General features: G+C 36.2%; 1 long non-coding RNA gene across 2 annotated transcripts in view; it reads right to left on the bottom strand.

Moving 5' to 3' along the window:
- LOC125258487 overlaps positions 1-14,954 on the bottom strand; it is an 83,585-nt gene that overhangs the window by 43,213 nt on the left and 25,418 nt on the right. The gene's annotated exons all lie outside the window — the stretch shown is intronic.

Below are 14,954 nucleotides of genomic sequence, written 5' to 3'. Positions count from 1 at the left end.
ATAACATTAAGGTTTAACCACTGTAGTCACATGAACTGTTTTAAATATGTTTTTTGTACCTTTCTGGGTGTTTGAAAGTCTAAGTTAACTTACTCTCAATGCAGGCCTCACGAGCCATCAGATTTATCAAAAATATCTTAATTTGTGTTCCAAAGATGAACGAAGGTCTTACGGGTGTGGAATGACATGAGGGTGAATAATTAATGACAGAATTTTAATTTTTGGGTGAACTAGCCCTTTAAAGATGGCACGGTATGTTTGTGGAAACCCGTCTAGTGTTACTGACAGACTTGGAAAAGAGGTGAAAAACAAAATCAAGACTTTGTAAAAGGCCATAATATATCCTCTGTAATAAAAGTTAATTTATTAAATACAGTGCCCTCCACAAATATTGTTCTAGTTCACGTTGGCCACAATTATTGGCACCCAATTATTGCAACGTCCTTTTCCCAAGATAACAGCTCTGAGTCTTCACCTATAATGCCTGATGAGTTTGGAGAACACCTGAGAAGAGATCAGAGGCCATTCCTTCATGCAGAATCTCTACAGATCCTTCAGATTCCCAGCTCAATGTTAGTGGTGCTTCTCTTCAGTTCACTCCACTCATTTTCTTTAGGGTTCAGGTCAGGGGACTGGGATGGCCATGGCAGAAGCTTCATTTTGTGCTCAGAGACACAATTTGTTGTGTTGATTTTGATGTTTGTTCTGGATCATTGTCCTGATGGAAGATTCAATCACGGCCCATTATTGGATTTCTAGCAGAAGCGGTCAGGTTTTGATTTTTTATCTGTTGGTATTTGATAGAATCTATGATACCATGTATCTGAACAAGATGACCAGGACCTCCAGCAAAACAAATAGGCCCGCAACATTAACGATCCAGCAGTATATTTATCCGTGGACATGGGGTACTTTATCCATGTGTGCACCAAACCCATCTGGTGGGTTTGCTGCCAAAAAGCTCTTTTTTTTTTAAAAGTTTCATCTGACCATAGAAGCAGGTCCCTTTTGTCTTGTCTGAACAACTGAATATACTGGAGATTGCTTTTGGATGAGCAAGGAGGATTTTTCTTGAAACCCTCCCAAACAACTTGTGGGGATGTAGGTGCTGTTTGATAATTTTTTTTTAGGCTTTCTGACCCCAAGACTCAACTAATCTCTGCAATTCTCCAGCTGTGATCCTTGGAGAGTCTTTGGCCACTCAAACTTTCCTTCTCACCGTGCATTAGGACACTATAGACACACGTCCTCTTCCAGGCAGATTTGTAACATTTTTAGTTGATTGGAACTTCTTAATTATTGCCCTGATAGTGGAAATGGAGATTTTCAATGTGTTAGTTTTTTTCTTATAGACATTTTCTATTTTGTGAAGCTCAATAATCTTTTGCTGCACATCAGAACTATATTCTTTGGTTTTTCTCATTGTAATGAATGATTATAAGAATTTGGCCTTTGTGTTTCCTCATATTTATACTCCCGTGGAACAGGAAGTCATGGCTGGACAATTTCATGCTCCTAGTGTGCTCCCTGGTGTGCTAAATATGTAAATATGAATGGGAATGTACTTCAGAGATATTTTACTTATAAAGAATTTCTAGGGGTGCCAGTAATTGTGGCAAACATTTATTGGAGAAAAACCAATTTATTTCATAATGTGAGTTTCCCCCCACTTTCAATTGTTTTACTTCGATGAGAGGTTAGACTTTTGTGAATTTTTTGAATGAAAGATCAAAAGGACCACCTTTACTAAGGGTGCCAATATTTGTGGAGGGCACTGTATATTGATATATATATATATATATATATATATATATATATATATATATATATATATATATATATATATATATATATATATATATATATATAATATATTATAAAAAAGTACTTTTAATTTTATTCAAATTACACTTCTTAATCCTGTTTGCTACCTCAAAAAGGCATTCTCAAATCATTTCTGCATGACGCACAAGCCTGGTGTCCATCCTTTTGCCTTTATTATGATAGGACAGTGATTAGACAGGAAGCGAAGTGGGAGAGAGAGAGGGGGACGGGATCAGGAAAGGTCCACGAGATGGGACTCGTACTCGGGTCGCCCGAAGTGCATTGGTGCTACATGTTGGCGCGTTGCCCATGAGGCCATTGCCGCCGGCTTTATATTTAATATTTTTATGTTTAATATTTCAAACTCATATGGAAGTTGAGGTCCTTTTGATAAAGAAATCAGTGCTGAATCTTCCATTAATCATTCCCTTTGTATCTAGACAGGTTACATTTCTCCACTGACATGCCTTGCTGAGATAAAACGAAAAAAAAACATCACATTACGGATAATTTCAAGACATATAATTACTTCGATCTCACTCAAATGAAAACAATTAAACACTGTTAGCTCTAGAACATTGAACTTCTCAAAAATCATTCAAAAAGACAAATTATGGTTAAACAAAGGCAGCAATTTGAAGCATATGGCCTTTTTCAACCTTATAAAAACTAATATAAAACGATGGGTTTTCACATATGATTGATTATCATAGATTGATAAGTGAGCCAATTATACTTGTGTTAAAAATGAACTCCAGCATGGTATAAACCCCCTACATACAGGAATCTCTTTTTTCCCTTTCTGTGCCTATTTCTGCTCATTGCATGATGATGGAATATGATGAAAACAAAACAAACAGCTTTAATTAAGGTCTGGGACTCAGAGACTCCTCGACTCATATGGTCCTTGTTGTATTTACAGCAAGAAAAATAAAGAATGAGAGAAAGAGAGAGCGCAAGAGAGCAGTCTTCAGCAAAGCATTGTGTCTGAGAAGATTTGCAACTTCCACAATGAAATATTGATAACACTGCAAAACCATTTATTGCCAGCTATGAAAAGAAAAGTGCACTGTGCACGACTTCTATTCTTTTGCCCAATAAAAACTATTCCTTCCATAATGTTATCTAAAAGACCTGTCTAGACAAGAAAAATAGCATCAATTACCATTTTGCCTGAAATTGGCACTTAACATGATACCTTTCTGGAGATTATTGATATGTAAAGAGGGTAAAGGCATGACCTTTCGGGGAGATATTTTAGAGAATATATTTTATTTATTCATTCAATAATTTAAATCAATCATTTCAATGTGTAAGTGGTCATGTGTCAATGTATTCATCTGTCTGTCATCACCAGTAAGTTAAAGAAGTTCCTAATGAACTAGGGAGTTTCAGTATGTTTTCATAATACATCAAGCTCTTATTTCAAAACATCAAGGAATATTCTTATGATATGAACCCCTTTAATGTTACACTCTCTCTGCTTGCAAATTATATAATGTTCCCTCTTTGCCCAGCCGTTCTTGTCCTTTTGGCAGGTGCTAAGCAGCCTGTCAGCCCAATAAATCCTTTTAGATGCCATTTGGAGGTCAGAACATTAACCTCACCTCACACATTCATGTCTCTGACCCGCAATATGACAGACAAAAAAAAATTACTAGGAAAGAAATTAGACTGGACAGCAGAAATGCCACAAACACCATCAGTCGGTAAAGCCATTACAGATTACAGGGTACTTTAATTACTTTCTGTGACCCGCTTTCCATGGGCTATGGGCCACCTTGACCCCAAATGGACTTGACGCCTTAGGGCAAAAAAAGACGGTGAAACAACAGAAACTTTTGGAGTTATAAACAATAAACAAACAGGGAAACAGATTATGTAAAGCAATATTATACGAATTTAATATAGTGAGAGTGTTAGTAGAAAATTCACGGTTCCCAAGCATTATTTAAAGTAAGGCATAATGTCTTTGCTTTAACATGTGTTCACCGCTCATACAGGGTAAACACTGTTAAACATTTACTTTTCAATCATTCTGGAGAGTTATAGTACAGCAGCCTTTACTGAACCTTTTTTAATCATGTTTGTCTTTGGTCTGGTAGAATACATCTATATTAGCGGTTATTACGATTAACAGAGTGAAAACAATTCACTCAGAAATTGCTAATAAATTTCACAATTAACTACAAATAAATTGCAAGTGCACAATGAACTAAATGTGATATTTTGAAGTAAAAAGACTGAAATATAATTTGGTCACAATTTTGACTTCTATACAGTATCTTATTGTGTTCATGTTGTATTGCAAAACACTTTCTGCTATTGAGGTGGGATATGGGTAAGGTTAGGGACAGGTTTAGTGGTATGGTTATAGGATTAGTTCACTTTTAAATAAACATTTCCTGCTAATTTAACCACCCCCATGACATCCAAGATGTTCATGTCTTTCTTTCATCAGTCGAAAAGAAATTAAGGTTTTTGATGAAAACATTCCAGGATTATTCTCCTTATAGTGGACTTCAATGGCCTCCAGATGGTTGAAGGTCAAAATTACAATTTCAGTGCAGCTTCAAAGGGCTTTAAACAATACTAGACAAGGAATAAGGGTCTTATCTAGCGAAATGATCGGCCATTAAAAAAAAAACAAAAAAAAAAACTGTATATGCTTTATATAAACAGATCATCGCCTTGTACGTGCTTCCGCTTTCCGCATTCTTCAAAACGCTTACGCTGTATGTCCTACGCCTTCCCTATTCTACTTACAGAACGAACGCAGTGCCAGTTTTTTTTTTTCCGTTAGTAGAATAGGGAAGGCGTAATAGGGACATATGGCATAAGCTTTTTGAAGAATGTAATGATTGATTTTTTAAAGTGTATTCTATATTTGGTACTGTATACCAGTTGTCCAGTTTGACCTTACCTTTAATGTAGAGATAATAAGGATGTATACTAGGAAAAAGGCTGTCTTCACCTTGCTTTTGTACTTGCAGCAGCAAAATAGCTTGTTAACAGCTATTTCAGCTGCATTTGGTTGGTTGAGTGCTTAGGAGAAAAAGAAATGGCTCGAGTGGCACTTATGTTCTTTACGATTGTAACAGAAATAACTATCCGTAACGAGCATCTATATTTTTCAACGTCTAACCAACCACCTAAAAACACTCTGAAACAAGATTCATCTCATCTACTCCCTTAATCTTCACTGATAAATGTGCGTAAGAGACACTTGTATGTGGGCTTAATCATTTTAATGACGAAACCTGCTCTCCAGAGTCGTCCAGGCTCTAGTGGCTCATCACTAATTGGATTAATGATTGTTATCTACACCCAAAGTGGACAATAGCAGTTTAATAAATCATCTGGTAATTGTACTAAAGCATAGTATTTTTGTTTTGTAGGGGATGAAACGCTTTATCTCTATTAGAGGAAATCAGAGATAACAGCAGAGTAATGATAAATACACAATGGAAGAAACTACATTATAACGGCTGCATTGGTAATGACTGGTAATTTCAATCAGGGCTTATCTGTACAAATCAATCAATCATTCATTAGTGACACTTTTTCAGCAGCTTCTGGAAGTATTTTTTTCAAAATCATTTTCTTGAAAGATGTTTTAAAATATTAAAGTCTGCCATTCAAGTTTAGGGCTGGTTAGAATTTTCTGAAGTTTCAAGAATGTTTATGAAAGACGTCTCATGCTCACCAAGGCTGCATTTATTTGATAGATACAGTAATATTGAGAAATATTATTACAATTTCAAATAACTGCTTTCTATTTGAATATATTTTAAAATGTATTTATTCATATGGTGAAAAGTTGTATTTTCAGCATCATTACTCCACACTCTTAGCCCGGATTTTATATTTACTTAAACTATATAATTACAATATACTTAAAATATTTAAGTTTGATTGCATTACTTATAAAATATATAAAGGTATAGTCTACTAAATTGTGGATGTAATGGATGTAATTTGGATGTGTTAATAAATTTAAGTTAGTTAATAAATTTAAGTTAAATTTAAGCAATCCTCTGTGTTGATCTATAAAGTGCTCAGCTAAACCCATCATGAGTGAAGATCGTCTTGGAAGGATGTTTGGTGATGGATTTTTTCTGACTGATTTATGCCCTGCAACTGGACTACCCTAACTGTATGAAACATACTTTATATTTTATTCAGCAAGTTATGCTCAACCTAGGAAAATGTGAGCTGGCACCTAAAATGGAATACTGCCACTATTGTGAACTCAGGAGTGTGAACAAACCATATAGTTTTGATGCAATTTGTTGTGATTCTGAGATAGACTATTCATGTGCTTAACAATAAGCTGATTTGTTAAAACTAGTTTTTTCACGTTTTATAAGGAAATGTTTTCAGGACATGAAATGTTGTTGTATTTGGAATTGAATTAAAATAAAACATAAAATTGAATGAATGTACCTTTTATTTGCTTTTTTTCTTAATTTTGTAGTAAAATAGAAGTTGCTATAAATTAACTTGCTTAGTACATTGAACTTAAATATACTATGTGTAATAACTACAAAGTAATTAATATTACAAAACATTTTAAGTTAAATGAACTTGAATTTTTAAGTTCACATTACTTAATCATTACTTAATTTATTTAGGGCAACCAGTTTCCTCAAATTTTTTAAGTAAATTCAACTTATCCGGGATAACAGTGCAGTCTTCAGTGTCACATGATCCTTTAGAAATCATTCTAATGCTGATTTCAAGTGATTTGCTGCTGGCCATTATTTTTGTGGAAACTGATCATTTTCAGGATATTTTGATGAATAGAAAGTTCAAAAGAATAGAATTTATTTTAAATATAGACCTTTATAAACGTCTTTAATGTCACTTTTGATCAATTTAAAAGGATAGTTCACCCAAAAATTAAAATTTGATGTTTATCTGCTTACCTCCAGCACATCCAAGATGTAGGTGACTTTGTTTCTTCAGTAGAACACAAATGATGATTTTTAACTCCAACCGTTGCGGTCTGTCAGTCAAATAATGGGAGTGAATGGGAACTCGATCAATAAATGTCAATTGAACTTGCATAGACAAATCCAAATTAATCGAGACATCACTTCTGTTGTCAGAGCGCGATCAGACCTCACTAACTGAGTGCTGAACGCAGTTGGACATAGTGGTGTTTTAGAGGTAAAAAATAATATAAATACTGTTTGATTTCTCACACAAACCATTCATTTTGTGTCTTAGGACATCAATGTGCCGTCACAAGCCGCAAGATTTAATTTGGATTTGTCTATGCAAGTTTTTTTGACTCTTATTGATCGAGTTCCCATTCACTCCCATTATTTGACTGACAGACGGCAACGGTTGGAGTTAAAAATCATCATTTGTGTTCTACTGAAGAAACAAAGTCACCTACATCTTGGATGTGCTGGGGGTAAGCAGATAAACATCAAATTTTCATTTTTGGGTGAACTATCCTTTTAAGGAGTCCTTTCTGAATCAAAGTATTTTATTTCTTTCTCAAAACTGACCCTTAACTTTTGAACAGTAGGAATAAAATGACTAGTTTAACCAGCTCTGAGATAAATCACAACACTTGATTGAAGCAAGTGTAAAAAAAACCCCAAAGAGACAAAACACACAAATGTACAAGTCTATGTTTTAACAGCTTTAATGAGGGAAAGAACTACTCATGCCAAGAAGCATTGCTTAATGCAGTGCTTATAATTTACTTGGTTTATAATGTACTTAGTAACCTTTTTTTTTTTTTTTTTTTTTTTGCAGAAATTTCAATTATTTCCACTGTTTCTGTCATTGTTGTTTACAAGAAGGGTGAGTAGAGGCAGGATATATTTGCAGCAGTCAACTTTAACAACAGATCAAAAATAACAACCACTCTGGAACACTGGACAGGAACAAAAGCACTCATGAGAAGACAAACCAAACTATACACCAACGAGAACGGACAAAAACCAACTGAAAATGAGGGCTGTATATATACACAGGTTAAGGAAAACAAGGAACAGGTGGGGACTAATTAATCAACTAATGAATTGATATGACAACAAATGCAAACATACTTAGAAATCAAGCAAACAGAAAGGAAAAACAGGAAACAATGAGAATCAAACTAAGGTTATGTTCACACTGCAAGCCTTAATGCTCAATTCTGATATTTTTTTAATAGCCGTTTACATTATTGTTTTAAATGTCGCCAATATCAGATTTCAAGTATGAACAGATCATGGTTCTGAACTGACATGCATGTACAAAAGAATGATACAAGCGGGGTTGCCAGGTTTTTACCACAAAATCCACTCAATTACTTCTTAAAACTAGTCCAAAACTAGCCCAATCGTGTTCCGTGGATTAACCCCGTTAAAATTACGTTCCGGGGGTTAATGTTTTCACTTCAACCCACGGAGTTGCAAAACAACCCGCAGCAACAGTGAAAAAGTAACCAAATTCTGCGGGGAAATTGTGGACTTGGCAACACACACAACACGCTGCCATGAGGAAGTAAACACGGAGGGCATTAAAGTAAGCGGTTACGCGTTTATTTATAGTGTCATCTATAGTGTGATATTTATAGTGTTACAGTTTCCACTGTTTCTACAGAGTATCTTTTTTTTAATAAAAAATGTATAAATTAGTTATTTCTTAAATAGGCTATATTTATTTTTATTGTTCTCTTCTTTTTTCTGCATTTCAGTTCTGTTCTAGGAAGCTTACATATCTAATTTTGTACTAATCTTGGCATTGTGTACTATGAATATTGTTTACTCTTATGACAATTTGCTCATTTGGATAAAATAATCTGCTAAATGAACAAATGTAAATGTAAAAATGCTACATTCTGATCAACACCAAAAAAATATGAAGAGATAAACACCCATGCCACATAAAAAACTAACACTTAAAGTAATGTAGAGAACATAACATTCTCATTGGGGCATACTTTATCTTAAGCGATTAAAGTTTGTTAATTGAAAATAGTGAGTAGCTAATCAGGAGGCAGATTTATGAACATGACCTTTGGGTTGCCCTATAAATGAACACTTGCCACATATTTTAATAAATCACCAAGCAGGGGTTAGAGCACGTCAGATGTGCAAAATGCGCGTCTTCAATCTCACTGACACTCTTAAAGAGAACAGCGAAGGAGCAAGACAAGAACAAGTCTTTACATTTTTATTCACAATGATTTTGTTTATAAAAGATAAAAAAGATAGATGGATAAAAACCTCATTACAAAGATATTCTTTATTCATTTCTTGGGGGGGTCTAATTAAAATTCAGTAATATTATCGATTTAGCTGTACAGACACTATTGGATGGAAACAAAATTTGAACTAAACTGAACTAGATAATGAAACTAAATTTGAAATAAATCAACACTGAACTGACTTGAACTGAATAATGATATTATTTGCCTTCTGTAGAGCTGCTTATATAGCTGAATTTACTTGTTCCATAATTGATGAACTTTTGCAACGTTGACACAGTTATTGAACTGAATTGGGACAACACTGAACTAAATTGAGCTGAATAATGACACTATTGTTTTCTGTAGAACTGCTTTACAGCCAGAATTGAATTAGTTAACTAAGAGGGAATGTTCTCAGTACTTTTCAATATTCTGACATGGTTCTCTCAAAGTTATAAACAAACATTATTCCATTATTAACATTAAAAGGTATATGGTCTTTAAAATGTTCTCAAAACGTCAGCACAAAAACTTTATATGTTGTTCAATAAACATGTACTAAAACATTTTAGTTGGGTTTTCATCTAATCTAATATTTTTTAAATGTTACTACTACTATATAACCAAGAAAAATCTTTTTAAAAACATTTAAAAACTGAACCTATTGAATATTCAGAGAAAATGCAGAAATAATGTTTTAATAACTTAATGGGAACGATAGCGAAACATTTTAGAACATATTTATGTTGGCTGGGAAAGTATTATATAAATAAATATGACTTGACAACGTACTACCCAACACTAGAAATGACCTTTCATATTTATACAACCTCTCTGAAGTTTCATACCTGCACACGCAACTCGTGCAAGTAAAAGGATATTTCAAGGTCTCTTCAGAAAAGTCCTTGACTCAATCAAGTTTATGCAGAAGTGTGAGCTATAATTACCATCCACATGCAGATTCTAAATCAAATCATGTTTGTCAAGCTCTTAATAAGATCCTAATTAAAAATTCCTCTATAGCATAATCACAGCAGTGGGCCGGTCCGCTCAGGTTCAAATTAGGTTATTTTTTTAGATGCATTTAATTGTAGGGCTTTCAAGTACAAACAGATGCACATAATAATGAACGGATACCATGCACACGCACACATTTCACTAAATTAGTGACGACATCTTTATAGAAGCAATATTTTTTATACAGTGAAGATATGGTATGTAAATCTAAATCTAACCATCACACAACCTATGTATACATGATGTGGCTGTTTAACGAGTCCTTTAAAAAGTGAGGACCACTTTAAATGTTCTCACAAGTCATTTTCACTATATGAGTGGGGACATTTTAAAAAATTTCACCCTCAAGTATGTACTGTATAGACTTGCCAACACAAAACATATATAGACTTGGGGTGTAACAGTACACAAAAATGACGGTTCGGTAAGTACCTTTGTTTTTTAGCCATGGTTCAGTATGTTTTTGGTACAATGGGGAAAAAAAAAAACATTTTTTTTTATTATTATTAAACTGTGATTTACTGAACAAACAATGTCTATCTTTAAATAAAAAGTTTATGGTGATGTAATTGGGGAAAGAGATTTGAAGTGTTTACACTTTTTGACGCAAAATATGTTAAAGGGTTCCAAAAATTATGAATTAATTACCCTCATGTCGTTCCACACCCGTAAGACCTTTGTTCATCTTTGCAACACAAATTAAATTATTTTTGATAAAATCTGATGGCTCAGTGAGGCTTCCATTGACAGCAAGATAATTTACACTTTCAAATGCCCAGAAAGCTATTAAAGACATATTTAAAACAGTTCATGTGACTACAGTGGTTCAATATTAATGTTTTGAAGTGATGAAAATACTTTTTGTGCGGCAAAAAAAAAAAAATCAAAATAACTTTATTCAAAAATATCTAGTGATGGACAATTTCAAAACACTGCTTCATGAAGCTTTGAAGCTTTATGAATCTTTTGTTTCGAATCAGTGGTTCAGAGCGTGTATCATCGAAATTTCAATGGTTCACGTGACTTTGGCATTTTGATACATGCTCCGAACCACTTTTTAAAGAATGCACCTCATTGGTTCTCACATGTCAAGCGAGCATTCCTGAACTTCTCTTTACCAAAACTGATGTGTGAGTTGATGAATTTTTTAAATGTAATTTATGTTCCCTTTCAGTTCTTCACGCGTCAGAAGTGAACCAACGAGTTGGGAAATCGCAAGAGAGCCCTATCACCTTTGAGTATAACTAAACGAGCCAATGGACATTGGCGTACGAGCTTTGGTCACATGCACTGCCCACACAAGCTGGTATAAATGCGGAAGCGGGTGTGCTCGCGCTTTGGAGCCATGCACTTGTGTTCCTGTTGCTAAAAGAAGATCGCCTTACAGTGTAAAGTCGAATCTTTGGGAGCCTCTTTGTTGGAGAGTGTTGGTGGAACGGCACTTTACAGCGGCAGCCGCAAGCTTATTCAAAGCTCTCAACTACTGTTTTTACAGCAAGCCTTTGATTGTTGCTGGTCAGGTCTGTGATTTGGGCCAGTTTTCTCTGTGTGTGCTGATTGCAGGCGACCAGTGTGAACCTACAACCGCACCGCGGCTGATCCCGTGTGCTTCAGCACTGTACAAAAAGTAAATTTAAAAGAAAGAGCTTCACAGACGGACACTGCGTTTTTTAAAGATGTCATTCCGTCCTTTCCCGGGCCGCCAAGAAGGTCGGGCTCGAGTGAAATCCTCCACCGCATCCCGAGCCTTCTCGGTTGGATGATTGGTTTCCAGTGCCATTCTTCCCAGAGGTGCATGAGGAGGTGACCAGATCATGGAAGACACCTTTTTCTGTTCGAAGTCGGTCTGGTCCCTCTTCCACCTTCACCACCCTGGATGGCGGGGTAGCTAAGGGGAACACTGGGATCCCCCCAGTTGAGCGTGCCATCGCGATGCAGTTGTGTCCGATGGCCACTAGCTGGCAGGGTGATCCGCGTCTCCCATCCCGGGTCTGTAAATTCTCCTCCAACCTAATGGAGAAGGCTTACAGAACCTGTGGACAGGCCGCCTCTGCCCTGCATGCCATGGCGTTGCTGCAGGTCTACCAGACCAAGGCACTCATGGAGATACCCCAGGGTGGTCTTGATCAACAACTTCTGGGGGAGCTGCACACTGCCACCAACCTCGCTCTCCGAGCAACTAAGGTGATAGCGCACTCCATTGATCAGGCGATGGCCACTTTAGTGGTCCAGCAGTACCACATCTGGCTGAACCTGGCCGACATGAGGAAGACTGATAAATATTGGTTCCTGGACTCCCCCATGTCGCAGGTCGGCCTGTTCGGCGAAGCAGTCGAGAGCTTTGCCCAGCAGTTCTTGGCCGCACAGAAGCAGACGGAGGCAATAAATCATATCCTTCCCCGGCAGCCTGCTGCTGCCCACATCCTTCCGCCAGCCCCAGCTCCTTCGTCTGCTCGTCGCTGAGGGTGCCCGCCCGCGTCGTACTCCACCCCTGCAAAGTCTGCCAAGCAGCAGCCTCCACCCAGTCCATCCTGTCACCTCGCAGAGCATGACCCCACTTTGGGCCGCACTGCCGTCCAAGTCGGGTCCCGTTGCTCCGCCTTGCTGTCCCACACCGGGAACATCTGTGGCGCCATTGGTCCCGTTGGCTCGGAGTCTGGAAACTTGTTTAATGTTTCCCACCCTGTCCCTCTGGCTCATCCGCATGATCAAACTCGGCTATGCGATTTCAGTTACGATCAAGGCAAGAGCTTTAGGACCCGCAATAATATTAGAAAAGCTTACCAGCGCTGGAGAGACCTAAGCGGGAAGGCTTGAAAATGGACGCCGAGGTTGAGTTGTTTCTGCTCCATACGTGAGTAACGTTGGTTTTGAGTGTGATGTCTGGAGCTGGTGTGCTCCAGACATCTCCAGACAACGAAATCTCACTTGTACTCTTGTTTACTCTATGTTCATTTTTTGGGCTTCCTTGTTGTTCGTTTGTCATTTTCGCTTTATTTATCACAAAGCATTATTTTGCTCCACTTCAGCTATGATAAGTAAACATCCACTCTTGCATTGCATGTTCGTGCATTTCGGGGGTGTTTGTTTGGGTTGATTTCAAATATCAACAGTGTTTAACAATGATTCTTGGAAATCACATACTGCACCTTTTACAAAGAATCAACACATAGATTGAAGTTTTAAGTTATTTTACATAACATCACCATATCTGAGTTATGCAACTGCTTGCATTATTCTACAGTGTGCAATTGATATGCCATTCTGACACTTCAAGGTGAAGATTTGATTGATTTGACTATAAATGAACAAAAACTCTGTGAAGTCAGTTTTAGAAGACTTGATCGAATCACGCATCTGATGTTCCCCGTCTCATGCTTTATGGATGGCCCATTTTGATCAGGGCCGTTAATCACAGCAGGTCAAATTATGATGCATAAAATTAGGGTTTTATTGCCACTAAGGGACAAAGAGAGTAAATTACATTTCAAACTTGGTTACAGTGTTAATTTCGTTGACGAATAATTTGTCGTCATAATTTGTCAAAATTTTTTTCACATACGAAAACGAGACGATGACTAAATAAAAATGCGTTTTAAATGACTAAAACTAGGACTAAAATCTACTCAAATTTTTGTCAACAAATAAAAATGAGACGAAAATGATAGAGAGGGACGATTTGGGAAGATATCCAGTCAGGACTGCTGTCCTGTCTGGAAGATGCGCAAATTTGAAGTGTAACATGCTGATCTAACAGCGGGAAAAGCAGCGCTGTTGCGCACTCTACAGGCTCGTCCAGCAGCACTTCAGACTGCTTCGCAATTAATGAATAGTGCACATTTATGCCAAGCGATGAGCTAAAGTTGATGAATTATGACAATGTTTACTATATAATGTCTATAAGGTAATGTTTTAGACGGTTGTAAGAACACATTTTATTATCTAACTAATTAACTAAATTAGATTTCAGTCGACTAAATCTACTGTAGATTTAGTCGACTAAAACTAGACTAAAACTGATGACTAAAATATGACAAATTAAATGCCACTGTAGTCAAAAGACTATGACTAAAACTAAATCAAAATTTGTTGTCAAAATTAACACTGCTTGGTTAAGTGTGTAGAATAACTCTGGTGACTGGGTGGTGATCATGTATTCCACAATGACAAAAGCATTTATGGCTGTAATAAACACTGCATCAAAATGCAAGTAAACATTCCTTCTAATGTCTGTCAGAAGGATAGTCCAAGAGCAAACAACACAGCTGGTTAGTTAATGAGAACTCTTAATGAAAACTGGAATTATATACAGTATTTCAATGGTTCCAAATATTTTAAATATGGCTGTAGTATCTGGTTTTGCTTGGATTTCATAGCATTGAATTCTAAGACTTTTACATGATTAGGTTAAAAAACACTCCACAGCTCTGACTTTTTCATTTGCAATCAATATGAGATGTAATTTAAAATAGGCACAGAAACTAGAAACCATGTTTGAAATCACCTGAAGTTATTATAATTTAGAGACTCTTAATTAAAAAAAAAAAAAAAAAAAAAAAAAAATCAAATATAGAGGTTGGTACTTTGAAATATACAGTATATTCATTTTTGGAGAAAAGAAACAGCACAACTTTATTCAAACCACCAATTAGAGGAATAAATCTTTCTTTAAGCAAGAATGGGAAATTTAATCAGACAGTTCCTCATTCACAAAATGGTCGGTGCAATATAGCTGAGACTGCAAAGCACACAAAAACACATGAAAATGATCTCACAATATTTCACTAAAATAAGGAAATGTTTTTCTAGAGAACCTTTGCATAATGACAATGCATATTATTTTGCAATGAAACAGCAAGATTCCTGGTTACTAAAAAGTACTAAACTAAAAGATTTCTATGGCTAACCTGGATACTAC

The sequence above is a fragment of the Megalobrama amblycephala genome, linkage group LG22 (genome assembly GCF_018812025.1).
Source record: "Megalobrama amblycephala isolate DHTTF-2021 linkage group LG22, ASM1881202v1, whole genome shotgun sequence".
Taxonomy (NCBI): domain Eukaryota; kingdom Metazoa; phylum Chordata; class Actinopteri; order Cypriniformes; family Xenocyprididae; genus Megalobrama; species Megalobrama amblycephala.
Note: the sequence above shows the minus strand (reverse complement) of the source record. Positions and strands in the feature narration are given on the sequence as shown.